Source organism: Solanum dulcamara, chromosome 3 (genome assembly GCF_947179165.1).
Source record: "Solanum dulcamara chromosome 3, daSolDulc1.2, whole genome shotgun sequence".
In the NCBI taxonomy this organism is placed as follows: domain Eukaryota; kingdom Viridiplantae; phylum Streptophyta; class Magnoliopsida; order Solanales; family Solanaceae; genus Solanum; species Solanum dulcamara.
The window spans coordinates 20,014,002-20,033,260 of NC_077239.1; positions in this window are offsets into that span (position 1 = coordinate 20,014,002).

The following is a 19,259-nucleotide window of genomic DNA, read 5'->3' on the forward strand; positions in this document are numbered from 1 at the left end:
CGATTTCTGTTAGGCTAAGTGCCACCTCTAACCTCTGCTTAGACACCCCACCCAAGGTAAGGATGATCTCTGCTAAAAGAACTCATTATCTACCTGTTGTAACTATAGCTTGAGAAATTTGTTGTTGTTGAGATACCTTCCCAGTCTGTCTAAATATAGGACACCACTTACGAATGTGCTCTGGTTGACCATATTTATAGTAGACTCAGCCCAACATCGGCCTCTTCACTAATTTGAAAGAGGTGGAGGATCCCTTTGGCCTTGATGGTTGTTGACTGGCCCTAGATAGACCCCAGTTGATACCTACATAGTAGACTAAATTGAGCATCCAGGAGACCCTAAGAAATTGGTCCAAAAAGAACTGGTCCCTTAATAAAAGACTCACTGAAACTATCACCCTTTAGGATATTTTTGTCGATAGACTTACTATAAAAGTCTTGACTCACTCCCTCTATATTCTTAGCTTGCTCAAATATCTCCTGAAATGTATTACCAGAAGATACCATTGGTAGAGTTGCAAGTTGAAGTCCCACATTCAAATACATAATAAACCATCTGGTTCTTTCCTCTTTTGTGGTTAATAGCTATAAGCAATCCTAGATGAAGAGTGGAAATGGGCCTTACAAGTTGTGACAAACAAACTCCCCTATTTTGGTAAACTCATCGCACATCTTGTCTCACAAAGTAAAAGGGACATACTTCTCTAGCAAGATGCAGCAAGACTAGGTCCATGTCAATGGAAGTGAACTAATAGATCTACACTCAACATATGCGTGCCACCATAACTTAGCATCTTCCATCAGTTGAAAAGTGACAAACTCTACCCCATATTTCTCCACTAACCCCATCTTATGACAAACATTAATAAGCTCATAGGGATTCTGAAACTCAATACCATAAAAAAATAGGAGGCTTAATTTTCGGGAACCTTTAAAATAGATCATGCTCATCTTTAGTCATTATTGATCCAGTTATCGGCCTCATAAATATACCCATCTCAGAAATCTCATCCATCTATGAATCCATAGTTGCAGCATGCCCCCAAATAGTGAACTGTGGGAATTGCAAGTGTAGTCCCATTACCTGCCAAGCAGCCCAATAAAGTCATCACATAAGCTACCACATCTAAAGAAGCCAGAGCGGGTGCAACTACCTCTCAAACTGGTACCTCGACCTCCTCTATCACAATCTTAGACCTTATGGATTATAGGGGACCTAGTCTTATCTCGCACCTGCTCAGCTGTTGGAGCTCTAGCCCCCATTAGGAATACTGCTCTTCTCCTACCTCTACACCACCTCTTGTCCATTCTCTAATGTGAGTCACAACAATAACAACTGACTAAAGAACCTCATCTCTAGCCTCACCTGAGCATTTTCTCACCATTTGCGAGACAAAAGAGTGAATAAGTTATATACCAATTTGAATCACTAGATATCAATTCGAATAAAATGAAAGAACGAAGGAAAAAAAGAAGTGAGTTCTCCTAATACAATAGACTCTCAAAGATAAGTACAAATGTCTTGATACCATTTTGCAAGACACTACTTAGCATGTTTTAGTACGATGGAATTGACGAACCTAGGGCTCTAATGCAAACCTTGTCACGACCCAAACTACCATTAACTAGCACCCAAATCAACCACCCTATGTGCAAACCAAAACTTAACATCTAACTCATGCAATTTCTAAGATAACTACCATAATTTAAGAAACATAACATAATTAAAATAAAGTTTACAACTAAGTAAATAAGAAGTACAGAAGTCTAAAGCAATACATCCCCAGAATTTGAAAGTCATCGCACTAAAACTCTAACTAAAACTATCTAAGAATAGAAAATAATAACTAATAATTAAGATGTCTCAATTTCCGAAAGAAAGACATCAAATACGAGGAAGTTCCACAATAACCTGGACGAAAATAGCTCACTCTCAAACTGAATACAATATGCGTAAATACGAAGACACATAGACATCTCTGGATAACAGTTTGCACTCAAAACAATGTGCATAAGTAGCATCAGTACAAACATTATGCACTGATAGGCATCATAGACCGACTAAGTATTAAATAGACATATAGTTGCAGTTATAAAGCAAGACAGGTTCATTCCACAAAACCAATCAAATAAGTCACAAGTCATTGGAATCATCATAGATTACCAACATATTTTAATACATTTGAATAGATAACTACACATCATACTCCTAGCATATCACAATCACCACTTATTAATAATTCACAAGTACACTGCAACCCAACTAACACTCTAAGAATATAAATATATTTATTTACATGAGTATGTATCCTTCTCTAAAATAATTCTTCTATTAACACTTGTGTCATGAATCAATCCACCGGATTGTGAGGGCACCTACTCTACCACCTAGATAGGAGAACTCTTCTACCCATTTTAAAAACAAGTCATGCGGAAAAAACAAAACACAATACTTTTTATCATTTTAATCATCAAGAATAAATTCAACCTTGGTAAAATAAATAGGAATTCTCTTACCAGTACCATGGAAGATCCTTCTTAAAACACCAACACAATTCTCTCAAGTAACTAGTCTAAACAGGTAAAAGAGCATTTCAAAAAATTGAGAGACTTAAAATAAATAAGACACAGCTCCCACCATAATGAAAAGAGGAGTAGAAGTTGTCAGAGATCATCAACGTCTTCACCTAAGAAACATCACTAATCCTGCAACCAGACTATACCAAATGGTATAGTAAGAGTAGTATTAGTACAAACAATACGTATTGGTAGGCATCACTTGCATCTCAAATCCATCACCATAATATTATGTAAATATATAAGAGAAAGCATGCAATATGATTATTATGCACTCAAAACCTGGTCACTAGGTCCTTACCATCCCGTAACCACTACTCGTAAAAAGTACACTTTTAAGTATTGGCTTCCTTCCTTCTTCCGCAGCCAACTTCAATATTTCTACCACCATGCCCTCCTACTATTCTATAAGATAATCCTTCTATCAAACCCAGGTTTACCAGAATACAAGAACACTAACAACCCTGGAACCAGTATACTATACTCGTAGCAACCATCTTGATTCCAATCTTCATATCCAATATGTCTCAGACAACCCAAACTGACAAGAAGTGAAAGCTAGTGAACAAGCCCACCCCTGGTCGACATTGTAATATAACAATGCTCCAATTATATGAAATATGAATAGGTAACCCTAATTTAGTAAAACATATACTAATTCATTATACCAGTGACAAAAAGAAGCTCAAACTTAATGTAATGACCCTCCAGGTTATTTTTGATCTTTTCAATATTTAGAGCTTTTCTTTAGTGACGGCAAGTCATTTATGACTTGTTGGAACTAATAGTTTAATCGCCTAGTCATTCATTTGGGTTTTATGCTCATTTATATATTTTAGAGCTCTTGGAGTTTGAAAGGTTGACTTCGATCAAAACTCTAGGAAAATGGCCTTAGAATGAAATTTTGACGATTCCATCAGCTCCAAAATAGTCATTTTAAGATAGTGGCATGGTTGGCTCACTTTTTAAGGCTTTCAGTACGAGTTGAGCCATTAGGTGTTTTAGCCTTTAAACTTTGGCCTAAGTTTGACCTTGGTCAACATTCTTAGTAAACAAGCTCATATTGAAATTATGTTACTATGGTTAGCACTAGAATGTTAAGTTTGGTCTAGAATGACCTTTTAAGAGATTCTCGAGACTTCTTTTCTCAATTTGAGCACTCTAGTAGAATTAGCCAAAATGAATCTTGGGTGTGGGATCCACTTTTTATCGAGATGACCTCAAATGGAAATTTTAATATGTTTTTTAGTTTGGAACATCAAATTTGGTGGGTTAACATATCTCATTTGCATAAATGGGGTTCTGAATGAATATCGAGCACCCCATTAGAAGTTTTGGACTTAGCCAAAACCATCTTTTGTACCAACTACTAGTGCAGGTGATTTTCTTCATTGCTATCATGATGAAGCCTCCATGATCGCGGAGGGGCACTCAACTTAGTAATTGCAATTCTGTGACCCATGGACATGATCACGATAGGCTTTTAGTGGGGGTTGACCTAATTGGTTATCACGACTGTGAGGTTTAGCCACTGTGATCGCGATGGTTATTTTTCCTGGGTATTGCGATCGTGACCCTAGTCCCATGATCATAATACAAATTGTGTGTGGTCTTTTAATTTTGACTAGGCCCATTTTTTAGTCCATTCTCCCAACTTCAAAACTAGATATCTCGAGTTAGGAGACTCCAAATTGGGTGATGTTAGTTTCTACATGTTGGGTTTCAATAAGGCTATGTATTGGAGTGCTTGGAGGATAGTGGGGACCCTTCATTTGAGACAATTTTCATCCTGAAGGGAATTTCCTCTCTCTTTCTTTTAGCTTTAATGGAGTATTCTTACATGCGCTGATTTCTTCGTATCTAAGCATCAAATTATGTCATATTTTGGGAAACAAGCTTAGTAAGGCAAAATGAATCTTTTCACAAAGTCAATTTCAATATTCCTAGTGCACGTCCCACAAACCAATTTAGACCCAATTTAAGATCCATCTCTGATTAATATAATTTTGGTGTCAAAATGTCCATATTAACGTCGTGATTAATATTTTGTTAGCGTGGTGGAAATTGGATGTAATTCAAAGATGAACAAATTTAAATTGGTGGATTCAAAGTGCAGTGATCTGCTTAGTAGTAATCTACAGCCTTCCACTTTGACTGAGATTTATTAGATACTATTTACTATGAATTACATATGATTTAGGTTAGTACTTATTGGGTATAGGTTTTGCCTCCTTCCATTTTATTTTCTTGATTCTTGGTTGAGCCTTAGACTAGAGTAGTCTCGTGAAATCTATGGTTTTGGTTATGGGCCTTGTTTGTGGTATCGACTTAGTATTATTATACTCTATAGGATTGATATTGATATCCTTAGGTTAGGTTTGAGCCTTAGATGTTTTATCGTGTGCTGTATTGCCCTTATAGCTAGGCATAACTTCTAGTAGGATTTAATTCGGATGGCATGCCTTGTGCTAGTGCCTGAGACCTCAGTGACTCATCTTTACCATAGGTTTGGATTAGCGGTGTTTGGTACTAATCTAGAGTGCCATACTTGGGGTAAGGTATCATTCCTAGAGATATTTCTCCCCCTAGAGATATTTCTCTTCCTATTTGATTCTAAGCCATTTCTTCCCCTATTTAGAGGTAGGCTTGTGATGCCTTATTGACTAACTAGTATTCTATTATTGGACCCAAAGCCATGTTCAAGGAGTGATTGGATCCCAGGTCAGTTTCCCTTGCCTTTGCAATGGGGTAAAATTAGGTATTACATTTATGATTGTGTGTACCTTGTTTGGATGTTGGTGATGGCATATTTGTATTAATTGAGAATTTTCATATGTTTTGTGGTACGATCCTGGTTCATTAATTGACTTTTTCACTACTATTTTGAGAAGGAAGATTCTCACACTTTTAGTATTCTTAAATCAATTTTAATAGGAGTCATACCACCTAGATCACTTTGATACACTAATTTTTGAAACTTATGAGGCACCAACGACGTACTATTTTTGTACTAGCATCATTAGAGGCATCGATGATGCACAACGTTTACTTGATATTTAGCACAAAATCATTTTTTTCTACATTGGTTGGATCCAGGATGCACCCAGCCTTTACTTGACTATCCGGTGCGACATCAATATTTTTTGCAACAGATTGACTACTCACTCTCCGATACCATGATGAGGATATTTATGTTATGTATAAGACCTGGTTTGGGCCTATGCAGTGTATACAGACCTCCCCCATCTCCTATGGGCCCCTTAGAGCATGAGTACCACTATACCAGATGAGGGTGCTACATGGATCCAACTTGACAGGTCGAGGGCCAGGGTGAATCTATACACTTTTGTTATTAATGATTTTTAAGACCCATTGATGATGCTACTGGTTTTTATTAAAAACTTTCATTCATTTCCATCGCCTATCATCAGTATACTTGTTTGTTGTTTGGTCCATCGATTTATTAGGGCTAGGGGTATATTTGTTATTATTTATACCTTTAAAGGGTACGAGAATTCAATCGGTTATTGTTTGATAATAATTTAGCTCATCTTATGTTGCATTTGTAGTCTGTTAATAGGGGGTCTTAGTCTGAATTTGTTGTTTATACTCCCTACTAGGCTGAGTTGGATTAGTGCTTAGGTGACAATGGGGTTAGTGGTGATCGTTGATCTTCTATTCTTGATTAGTTGACTTCAATAGTGCTTCATTATTTTAAATAGGATGTTGTTTTGCGGTTTCAGGTACGTTCCTTTACTCTATTTCTTTTCTTCGTGTATTCTATCTTTTCACTCTTATTTCCTTTTCTACCTTATGTTAGCTCCTGGTTAGTTACTTTTGTTATAATTACCTTGTTTATATGTTACTTATACTTTCTTTATCTATGAAGCTCAGTCAGCCTAGGCTTACAGAGTACCATTTGTTTGGTACTTATACTACACGTTTATACCCTGGAGATCATAGTATGGGTTACCACCGGTGATTTGGACTTTATGCGTAGCAGCTTGAGTTCAGATATCTAGTGAGCTCCTGATGTCTGGAGTTGTCAATTTTTTAATCCACTTTGGGATATGACTAGTCTTTACTTGCTTTCTAAGACTGTTTGTAATTATATTTATATTTGTAAAAGCTTTTTACTCTTATTTTAATTAGATGGTCGAATACTTACTGATGACAGGTCTTGGAAATGGTTTCTTATATATATTTTTGTTTATTCCTCTTTCTTTTCATTATTACTACTTTCTATTTCATTTGTTCCCATTTACCCTAATAACCTATTGTCTCTGGTTCCGGGCTATAGGTTAGGCTTACCTACTAGTGGGTTGTAGTAAGTGCTATCATAACTTGAGAAATTAGGTCATGATAAGTTTATATCAGAGCCCTAGGTTGATCGGCATCGTTAGTATGAGAGTAATGCCTTGTAGAGTCCTATAGATTGGTGCATAGACATCTGTATCCTATCTTTGGGAGGATACAGGGAAATTCTTAGAAATTATGTTCTTGACTTCTTATCATGTGTGTTTGGTTTGAATAACCTTAGTAAATGGATCTTTTGTAATCCACTCTCTTAGATGGATAGCACGAGGTTCCTAGTAGACTCGATCGGAGCATCAATATATCCAACCATTGTTTTGGCAAATGGTTTTTAGACCAAAGATGGGTTGATTGTTCCCTAGTAGGGTTCGTCGTCAATATCTAAGTATGTATTGGGATTTCTCAAGTGAGCAGTACATAACCCTATATTTCTCCCTACGGATTAGGATATAGGTTAGGAGTTCATCAAAGGACTATATTTACCACTTCAGTTGGCATTAGAGGATTTGATTGCAGTTGGGTCCACTTTCCCCAGGTTGTAAGCCATGTGAGGGCCGTGAAGAAGGCATGCCTTGAGGCATACAGAGATTGTAGAAAGAGGCCCTATTATTAGAACAATAGTGGCAATATCCCTCCTTGAGATGGGTATCAGTTTAGTGAGGGTCATCTTCCTTCTCAACCTACAGGCCTACTGCGATAGCACCCTAGGTACCAGGAAGTCCTGAGCCAGATTATGGTTCCCACAGTGGATAGAGTTCAGGTCTGAATTCTCGGGGTTCACTTTATGGATATTCAAGTCATAAGGCCCTATTTATTGCAATAGGGTTTTCTCAGCAGGCCCCATTTGGTGGGGACTCTACGAGTATAGAGTGCAAATCCACTATGTCAGAGACAGTCCAATGATCATATATTGTTAGAGACAAGCCTGGCGGGTTTAGGCCTTTGGGACCCTAATAAAGTCAGCTAGGATAGGTCCCCGGGGTTTTAGATATGGTTCACGAGATTTCATAGGGAGGTTGTGTAGTTCATCATGGCCTCATATTGAGCTTCAGCCATGGAAGTTACTTTGAATATGGTGAGCTTGGGCAATGCTCATAAGAGTACCTTAGGAAGTAGTTGATCATTTAAATATTGTTGTCATCTATTACTCTATTGCCTAGGGGGCGGAGGTATATTTGTAATAATTTGTACCTTCTAAGGGTAAGGACATCCGGTCGGTTATTATTTGATTATAATTTTGCTCATCTTATGTTGTATTTGTAGTCGATTAATAGGTAGTCTTAGTTTAGATTTGTGTTTGGCACTTCCTACTAGGCTGAGTTGGATTAGTCCTTAAGTGACTATGAGCTCAATCGGATTATGCCCTGAGCACCGTTCATTTGATACTCATACTACACTTATGCACCCTTCAGATCATAGTATGAGTCATCGACGGTGATTTGGACTTTGTGAGTAGCAACTTAGGTTCGGAGATTTGATGAACTCCTTACATCCGAAATTATCGATTTTCCTTTACTTCTGGCTAGGACTAGTCTTTATTTGCTTTTTAAGACTGTCTGTATCTATATTGTATTTGTAAAAGCCTTGTACTCTTATTTTGATTAGATGCTCAAATACTAACTAATGTCAGGTCTTAGGAATGGTTTCTTGTATATACTTCTGTTGGTTCCTCTTTTTTCTCATTATTACTATTTTCTTCTTCAGGTGTTTCCCTTCCACTTGATAGCCCATTGCCTCTGGTTTTGGGTTATGGGTTAGGCATACCTATTGGTGGGTTGTACTAGGTTCCATCATGACCTGAAAAATCAGGTCATGACACTTAACGTCTCTAAATCACATGTTACACAATCCATGTAACTAGCCATACATGATTCATCACAATTATAGCAACACCCAGACTCCCAACCCTTACATTTGAATCATTAAACACAAAGAGTATGCTGAAGCAGAACACAACAACTAATATGGTTCTCTCATTGAACCCACAAATAATCTTTTAGTGTGTCGGTGTGGTACCCATTCCCATTGTAAGTGCGTTAGCGTGGCACCCAATCCAAATATACCATCATGGTACCTGATCCAATGTACTGGTGTGGTACCCGATTCAAATGTACTAGTGTGGTACCTGATCCAAATGTATCAGCATGGTACTCGATCCAAAAGGAAATCACATATCACAACTACAACCACAACCACAATGAATAGCAATCACACTTGTACAACCAAGTAACACATTCATTATATCTAATTTGATCACAATTACCATTTTAATTCATGTTCTTTCTTTTTTCCTAATCATATATCATGCATATAATTCTAGTGAAGTTGTTAACTAGCACATATAACATAAATGGAAAAACAACAACCACCATCTATGGCCAAGGATAACACTTTTCCTGCTTATTCTATTCTCTATGATCATCACAAGCGTCAGGATTTACCCAAACCCATCAATTTCATACACATAAACCTTACAAGAACCATCAATTATCTCAACAAGAATAATCAAGGTTAAAAATCAAGAACTAGACAACTACAGGTAGACATGGATTAACCATAATCAACATAGTACATTCCTTCCTAAACAGTAGTCACAACACTTCTAACCATCCATACTATATGCTCGAAGGCCTAGACATGAATTCTATTATGACCCAAGCCTAGGGCCTAGACGTGACATAACAAGTGAGACACCTAGATATACCTCACCCAAGCCTCTTAGCATTCATTAAGCATTTCATGGGTAATAATAAATAAATCAAGCAGAAACATAAGGGATATTGGAACTAAGGAACTTCACATTAATAAGAGTCAAAGACAACATAACATCCTTTACTATATCCAACAATACCTTCTACATTAAGACTTGGTGGGGGATAAGACATGTCTCTAGCTCACCCTCAAGATTTAAGTCAAAATTACCAAACTTAATTTAAGCGTCTAAACATAACATAAACTAGGTAAGCTAGGGGTGTCATTCCCGGAATATGGAAACTCACCAAAGAGGTAGCCTTCAGTGCTCAACTTAGCCACGAGGAGGAGAGTGTGGAGCAATTCCGGTCTCTACATGGTGATATCATATAGGCAAAAGTATGCGTTAGTACTTTGAATGTACTAAGTATGCGAGTGTGCCATGAAATGAAGAACATAAGAGAGAGACATGTATATAGGCAATACGCACAAATGAATGCATGCATGAGAAATCATCATATAAATCCTTAAAACATTCATTTTTTAGAGAGCGACCTTAACCGATATTTAAGACCATGTGAGCTATTACATGAAATCCAACATAACCCCTTACATTGGGGCGAGGAGACTACTTATCGGGTAGAACTCTGTTAACTTTAATCATTTCTTTAACATTGACTTTAAGGGCTAATTATGGATCCACTAGCTAAAATGGCTGACAAGGGCCCCTATGGTGGCACATAGTTAATGCAACATGAGACTTTTAATTAAGAATCCCTTCGATCAAGCCCCCATCTACATGATACATTCGATGCTAGGTCAAGTCCCAGGGAATAACATTTAAACATCAATATAGCATAAGCACGATATAACTTCAATATTAAAACATCGATCGGTGGAATAGCTCATTAAAACCTTTCATTTGATTCAATGCGAGAATTGTCCTTTCATACTAAAACCTTACTTTGTCTAAGAAGCTCTTCATTAATCAATCAGTGCATAAAGACTCCCATTCATAAGCATTTACTTCATAACATTCATTGGATTCAAACTTCATTTCAACATAAGAAGACTAGGTGGATTCATTTTGTATAACTTTTAATTACATTTAATGCATGAGAGTGATGGAGATGCATCATATGAAACATTTAAAACAACCCACGATATGCACTTAAAAGCTACCTTTCAAGCCTTCATATAAGAATCCTAATAAAATCATTCATTTCATGAAATTGAAAGTCAATGTATATCAATTTAAGTAAATAAACTTCAAATGTGCCTTAATACATGCATTTGGGATCATCATGTAAAAGCCCATAACATTTCATCATTTCGAATGGAAATACTAGGTTGTAAAAATATTTAGGCTCCATGGGTGAAAAGACCCATGGATGAAAATCCACATACCTTGCTTGATTTCACTAGGAATTGAAGAAGTTGGAAACCCTAGCTTGAATTTGGAGAGAAAACTTGAGGGACCTTGTGAGTTCTTGCCTTGAGAGAATAAATTGAATAGGAGGGGGTCTTGAAGAGAAGAGTGTTTTAAGACTTTGAACTTGGCCATAAAAGTGTCTAGGTTCATTGAAACAAACTTTGGAAAAGACATAATTGCCCTTCATTAAATCTGGAAAATATGCCCTATGGGACCCTTCTATGAGTCATCGTCATAACGGAGTCATGTAAATGACCCATTTGTAGGCCTGAGAAAAGAACCTAAAACATAGTCTTTGAAGTTTAGAAATGGCTCATGTATACGACCCTTCCTCAAGGAAACGACCCATTCCTTGGGCTCGTCCTACAGTCCCCAAAACTTGCAAAACTTTAAGTCTCTAAAGTTTTGTGATGGGTGGTCCATACGACCCTTCTGAGCTTCTATGACCCATCCTGAAAGTTCGTAGACTTAGACCTGAAGGGTCCTTGACTTCTGAACTTAGCTTACGAGGGGTTTCTTTGACCTATCTCCTTGAGTATGACTCATCCTAGAGGGTCATAGAACCTCTCCTGAGAAAAAATCTAATATTTTCTCAAAGGGCCGCTCTACACCCAACCTTATGAGACATAGAGGGGCTCATTCACATGAGTGGGTTCAAAATTCTAAGACTTTTCTCTTTGGTTTCGACTTTCCGACTTATGGGGTCTTACAATATCTACCCCTTGGATATATTTGTCCTTGAATGAGATTAACTTATCATAAGAAGGACACGAGAAGAGGACTAGCAACCCAACATGAATATGATGATATCTTAAAATGCATGGAACATGAAAACTTCAACTTAACACAAATATCATAACTTTGAAATCAACTTTTTTATGAACATGCATGCACATGAGGACTTAGAAAAACTAAAACATAAGAGTCTTAAACATTTGAACATGAATGACTTATTACCTCAAACTTGAGTAAAATGAAAGACATGAGGATAATGTTTCATTATATCCGCTTCCGCTTCCCATGTAGCACTTTTGACTTCTTGATTCCTCTAAAGGACTTTGATGAAGGCAACTTTTTTGTTCCTCAACCTTTTGACTTGCCGGTCTAAAATTTCAACTGGGACTTCTTCATATTTCAAATTCACCACAACATTCACTACCCCCAAAGGCATAATGGAATTAGGGTCTCCCACACATTTTCTCAACATTGACACATGAAACACCAGGTGAATCATGGTCATCTCCGAAGGTAATTCCAACTCATATACAACTTTGCCAACCCGCTTTAGGATTTTATAAGACCCCAACCTAGGGCTCAATTTCCCTTTCTTACCAAATCGAAATGCACCCTTCATGGGTGAAACCTTCAAATATACCCAATCATCGACATTAAATTCAAGATCCCTTCTTCTAGTATTGGAATACAACTTTTGACTACTTTGAGCCATCTTCAACCTTTATCTAATGATCTTCACCTTCTCCAAACCATCAAGTACAAAATTAGGACATAACAAGGTCATCTCACCTACTTCAAACCAACCAATTGGGGATCTACATCGCCTCCCATACAAAGCCTCAAACGGCGTCATCTCAATGCTCGAGTGGTAACTATTATTGTAAGCAAATTCAATGAGCGGTAGGTAATCATCCCAACTCTCTTTGAACTCCAACACACAAGACCTTAACATATCCTCTAGGGTTTGAATTGTCCTTTTGGCTTGCCCATCGATTTGAGGATGGAATGCGGTGCTCAACTTTACCTTGGTACCGAGGCCCTTTTGAAATAATGTCTAAAAGTGAGAAACGAATTGAGTACCATGATCCGAAATGATCGACAATGGCATACCATGCAATCTCATCAACTCCTGAATATATGACTTTGCATAATCTTCGGCCCTATAGAAAGTCTTAACCAATAGAAAGTGAGCCAACTTAGTCATTCTATCAACAATCACCCAAATAGAATTGTGTCGCTTTCGAGTGTGAGGCAAACCCACTACAAAATCCATATTCACATCTTTCTATTTCCAAGTAGGGATTTCAATATCTTGGGCTAGACCACCCAGCCTTTGATGTTCTGCCTTCACTTGTTGATAATTCGGACATTCGGACACAAACCTTGCTATGTACTTCTTCATGCCACCCCACCAATATAACTCTTTCAAGTCCTAATATTTTTTTGTCAAACTGCGGTGAATGGAGTATGCAGAATTATTTGTCTCCATCAAGATCAAACTCCTTAGGCCATCCACATCTAGAGTACACAACCGACCTTGGTAATATAACACCCCATCTCTCCCTTGGGAAAAGACTTCTACCCTTTTTTTCTTCACCAATTTCTTTAACTCGACAAGTGTTGGGTCAAGGTCTTGTTTCGACTTGACATTCAATACCAAAGAGGATTCGGATCCATTTTAGAAAACCATACCACCATCATTGGTACCGCGCCACCCCTAATATAGCCAACCGGTGAACGTCTTTCACCAACTCCCTATTTCCTTCATCAATATGGGCCATACTCCACATAGACACTCCACTAAGTGCATCAGCAACCACATTGGATTTACCTGGATGATAATGCACACTCATGTCATAGTCCTTGAGGAGCTCTAGCCACCTTCTTTGTCTTAGATTGAGTTCCTTTTGGGTGAACACATATTGAAGGCTCTTATAATTGGTATATACATCTACATGTACCCTATAAAGATAGTGTCTCTAAATTTTCAAAGCAAAAACCACAGTAGCCAACTCAAGATCATGGGTAGGATAGTTACGCTCATGCACTTTCAATTGCCTAGAAGCATAGGCTATGACCTTATCATTTTGCATTAAAACATAACCCAAACTAATCTTAGAAGCATCATAATAAACCACAAACCCTTCTAATCCTTTTGATAGAGTCAAAATAGGAGCAGGGGTAAGTCGGTCTTTCAAAGTTTGGAAACTTCTTTCACACTCATCCGTCCATATAAATTTTGCCTTCTTTTGAGTCAAATTTTTCATAGGAGATGAGATAGAAGAAAACCCTTCAACGAATCTTCTGTAGTAACCAGCTAGACCCAAGAAGCTCTTAATGTTCGAAGGAGACAATGGTCTACGCCAATTCTTGAACGACTCCATTTTCTTAAGATCAACCTTAATCCCCTCGCTGGACACTATATGACTAAGAAAGGCCAGCTCTTTCAACCAAAACTCGCACTTGCTAAATTTTCCAAGCAACTGCTTATCCGTTACACCCCACATTCTTGAGCTCCGAATGTCTCTTAAGCTTCTTAGAAGTTACTATGTGAGCCGGATAGTCTACAACGCTATTAAACAACTCCAAGGAAGAGAGAATGTGATACCCCATAGTAGGGAAGGTTGGAAATAGGGTTATGAGAAGTCGGAAGGAGTTGGAGGCTAGGTAAGGAGTCGTAGGACTCGACTTACCTACGTAAGCTACTAACTTAGAAGTCCTACACACTTAAGCTACTTGAGTACACATCGAGCTTAAGTGGCAAGGAGTGCATAGGCTCTTAAACTAAGATAAGATTACGAGCTCACGAAAGAGAAATAAGGAAATAATGCGCCTACTCAAAGCAAGTAGGTGATGCACCTACTTGGAAAAGCAGGTGATGCACCTACTTAGGGTCAAGTAGGTGATGCAGTAGCTTGGGGTGGACCCACGGCCACATGGCAGCATGTGATTGGCTGAATAGGTTGAGGTGGCACCCTAGGAGGCTGTCACGTGTCACCCTAGGGGGCTGCCATGTGATACCTTCTAAAGAGGTGTATATATGTGTATTTGAATGACTACTAAGTCATTCATATTCTATTTGGATCTGAAACTCCAGCAAACAAAAGAAGAGGAAAAATGTGAGGAACAAAGAACAAGGCAGCCATGGTTTTTAAGAATTAAAGGTAAATTCTTAAATTGTTCTCCATGAATTAATTATCTACGGTGTTCCTCAACCATATGGATATGTATATATGTATCTTACGATGTCTATGGAATTATTTCTTCAGCTTTACACCTAGAAGGGTGTGAAACAAGAAGAGGAAAACGCTAGGGGTACAAGCTAGAAGGGCTACGGGTTGGAGCTGCCAAGGTAAGCCTATGAGTTTCATTTCGTGAAATAATTATTTGAGGTGTCCCACGATTATATAATAGTGTTTGATAACCAAAAATTCCAATTTGGGACAGCGGATAAGGGACACAAATAGCCCACTCAATTTCAGCACGTTTGGAGAAGTTCTAAGTTGCAATTTGGCAGTTTTGGCCAATTTTGGCTAAGGTAAGTTTCTCCTTTTAATTTGGAATTTATGGTGTTGTTATGTAGTGTATTATATACCTTTTTTGTGGCTGGAAACATAAAAATGGTATAGGAATGCTTGACGTTGGAGACAGTCCAAATTGTAGTCGTTATAGTTGAATTGTCGTCGAAGTAATGTGTTGTTCTTGTGAGGTGTTGCTGCAGGGGTGTGGTGTTTTGTTGCAGGACCTAAATGTGTGCTAAAAGGGTTAGGGGTGCTTCTAGTTTCATCCACATGACCCCTCGTTTCATATAAGTAAAGATGGTGCAAAACAAAGACTAGAGACCCTCTTTTGGTATCATAGTTTCGAGCAAGTCGTTTGAAGTTTATGTTGTATATTGTTGACGTAAATTGCTTAAACATATGCTGCAGGTTGTTGTTGTTGGTTTTATGTAGTGATTAGGGATGTAATTGGAAATTTGTAAAGGGCATATTATAGGGGAGGTGTTGCCCAATTGTTGTTAACGCCTTAACTAATTAAAGAACTAGTCGAGGAGATGAACAAGGAAATAGATTCCATGAATACTAAGGTGCAACCTAAGACACTGGAAACCAAAGAGTGGTTGATATTCATATTACTTTCATGTTGAATAGGTTCAAAGGACGATTAGGCGAACGAAATAAAGAGTAACTCATAAGAGGTATGTAAAGCCCTCTCTTGGCATGTTTTTGACATAGATATGTAAAGCCTATCTTTTCTCTTCCTTTTTGGCATGTCTTAGATGTAGGCTATGGATGATGAAAGCTTCGGGGAAACTTCACTCTTAGGTTCGGAATATGACTTTAGGACTCTTGATCTCTTCTGGATGTTAAGACTTTTAAAGTAATTAAACTCCTACTCCTCGAGTCTTCTATATGACTGTATAACAATTGATTTGACTAAGCTCTTTTTTTGTAAAAAAAAAAGAAAGGCTTTAGATAACCTACGCTCGGACTGCTATAAGATATTTCATAATGATATATGTCTAAGATTTCCAAAACTCCCTTTTACATAGTCCTTAGTGACATTTAGAGGGTATACGTCAGATACTTTCTGCCCTAATCTCTAGGGATGATTCACCTGATGACTTCATTGAGTCTCCATTAATGATATAAACTGTGTTTTGTTTCTCACTACTCTACTCGTGTATACTGTAACACTTCTTTCATCATGCCCGGGCCGGGAATAGTAATCTTGCACAATTCACTACATTTTCACCATTCCCTCACTAGAGGGCCGGGTACGTATGTATATATATGATGATGTGTTGTAATAAGGTGGTGATGGCACTGGGACCATGATGGTTTTACATATATGATTCACCGAACCCTGAAAGGGCCGGCTATATGGTATGATATGAGCATGCACGCTTTTATAATTCACAGAGTACAGGTACAGGCTTCTAATTTGATAATTTATTCCCCTGCTTATTTATTTCGGATATACCTCCAGTTGTATTATGTTACGTTTTACATACTCAGTACATATGTCGTACTGACCCTCTTTTCTCGGAGGGCTGCATTTCATGCCCGCAGGTACATATACAGGTTTTGGGAGTCCATCAGCTTAGGATTCCGCACAGCTCAGCTGGAAGAGGCTCCATTGTATCAGAGCCCAGTTTTTGGTACTGACAACTGATGTATAAAATTGTTTTATCTATTTAGGGGTACGGCGGGGGTCCTGTCCCGCCATATTTTATCGTTAATATTTTAGAAGTCTGCAGACATGTATATATGGGTTGTATATGTTAACTTGGTTCAGCTGGGTCTATATGATATATTGTATGTGTTGTTATATTATAGCAGCCTGGTCGGCTTGCGTGCTCTTTCATGAGGTGATACAAATGAAAGAGGCTACAGATATATAGAATGTTATGACCTATGGGGGTTCTCATGTACGTATCATGTTGTTGTAGTCCGGTTTGACTACACTTGATTTATATGCATTGCATGTTTATAATTCGATGTGACCACAGTTGATAGATATGTATACGGGTCCAGGTCAGACCCCAATCGCGGCTTACAGGGTTATGTCGTGATATTATCCCTTAATGTTTGGAGCACAACCATCAAATGATCCTCATGTTCTCCCTCACTCTGAGAGTAGATCAAAACATCATCAATGAACACTACAAAAAAAGTATCAAGGTAGGGTTTGAACACCCTATTCATTAGGTCCATAAACATCGTTGGCACATTCGTTAACCCAAAACTCATTAACACAAACTCAAAGTGACCATACCTTATCCGAAATGTCATCTTGGAAATGTCACACTCCCTCACCCTCAGTTGGTGATAGCCGGACCAAAGGTCAATCTTGGAGAAGATACTCGCCCCTTGCAGTTGATCAAACTATCCATTTATCCTAGAAAGTGGATACTTGTTCTTAATAGTCACCTCTTTCAATTGTCGGTAGTCTATGCACATTCAAAGAGACCCAACCTTCTTTCTTACAAATAGAACGGGGCACCCCACGGTGAAATACTTGGCCTTATGACCCCATTTTCTAACAAATCCTTTAATTGTTCCTTCAATTCCATTGGGGCCATTCGCTAAGGAGGAATAGGTTGGGTATCGGGGAGGAAATCGATACCAAAATCAACTTTTCTTTCAGGAGGGACACTAGGAAGGTCATCGAAAAAGACATCGAGAAACTCATTGACTACGGGGACCGACTCAAAAGGAGGAATTTTGAAGTCGACATCCCTAACTCTCACTATGTGGTAAATACAACCCTTAGCAATCAATTTTTGAGCCTTTAGACAAAAAATGAATCTACCCTTCACCACCGAATCATGACCCTCTCATTCAAAAATGGACTCATTTGGGAACGAATACTTGACTCAATGAGTCCTATAATCTATGGAAGCATAAGATGCTTGCAATCAATCCATTCCAAGGATGACATCAAAATCTACCATGTCAAGATCTATAAGATCACAAGGAACGACTTTATGTAAGAGGGACAAGCGATAACCCCTATAGACCATCCTAGACACAATCGACTCACCCACGGGGGTAGACACCAAATAAGGCTCTACTAATATTTTCGGCAAAAGATCAAACTTATTAGCTAAGAATGGAGTGATAAATGATAAGTTTGCACTCGGGTCCAACAATGCATATACATCAAAAGTAAAGATCCTTAACATACCGGTAATAATATTTGGTGCTTTCTCAACCTCTTGTCTCCCATGCAATACATAGAAACAGTTGGTGTGTTGACCACCTCCTTGAGCTTGTTGGCCATTATCAACTTGGCCTTAAGGCCTACCACCGACATCACCTCTACAATCCCAATCATGATGACCCGACTTGCCGCATTTGAGGCACGCATTTGAGCCCTCCAATACCTCCCCTTTGTGGGTCTTTCCACACTTCCTACATGGGGGAAAAGCTTTGTTACCAATGTTATCTCTTGGGACTATTGAATTGGGACCTTTGTCCTTGTTGAATTTGGGAGGAGGAGTGGAGTATTGGTGAAACCTTATCCCACAAATTGTTAACCACTTTGCCTTTGCTATTACCACCATACCGGGCTTGAAAGTTGAACCCTCCACTATCCACTCTCACATTTTTTAACCCTCTAGACCTTTTCCTCAACTTCTCTTCCTTAATTTATTTGGAATAAGTCATCAATTGGGAGATGTCCATCTCTTTAACCAACATGACCATTTTGCACTCCTTGATCACCAAGCTCGAAACACCAAAAATAAACTTACTCATTCTTGCCTTGGGGTTGGATACCATAAAAAGAGCATACTTGGATAATTTTGTGAACTTGAGGGCATATTCCCTCACACTCATACTTCCTTGACGGAGGTTGATGAACTCTTGGATTTTGGCCTCCCTTAACTCCAATGGGAAGAAATGGTCTAGAAAAGCACCTTTGAACTCTTCCCATCCTATTGGCCCTATTTTCTCATCCCTCTCAACAACCTATTATTCGTACCACACTCGAGCCATACCTTTGAT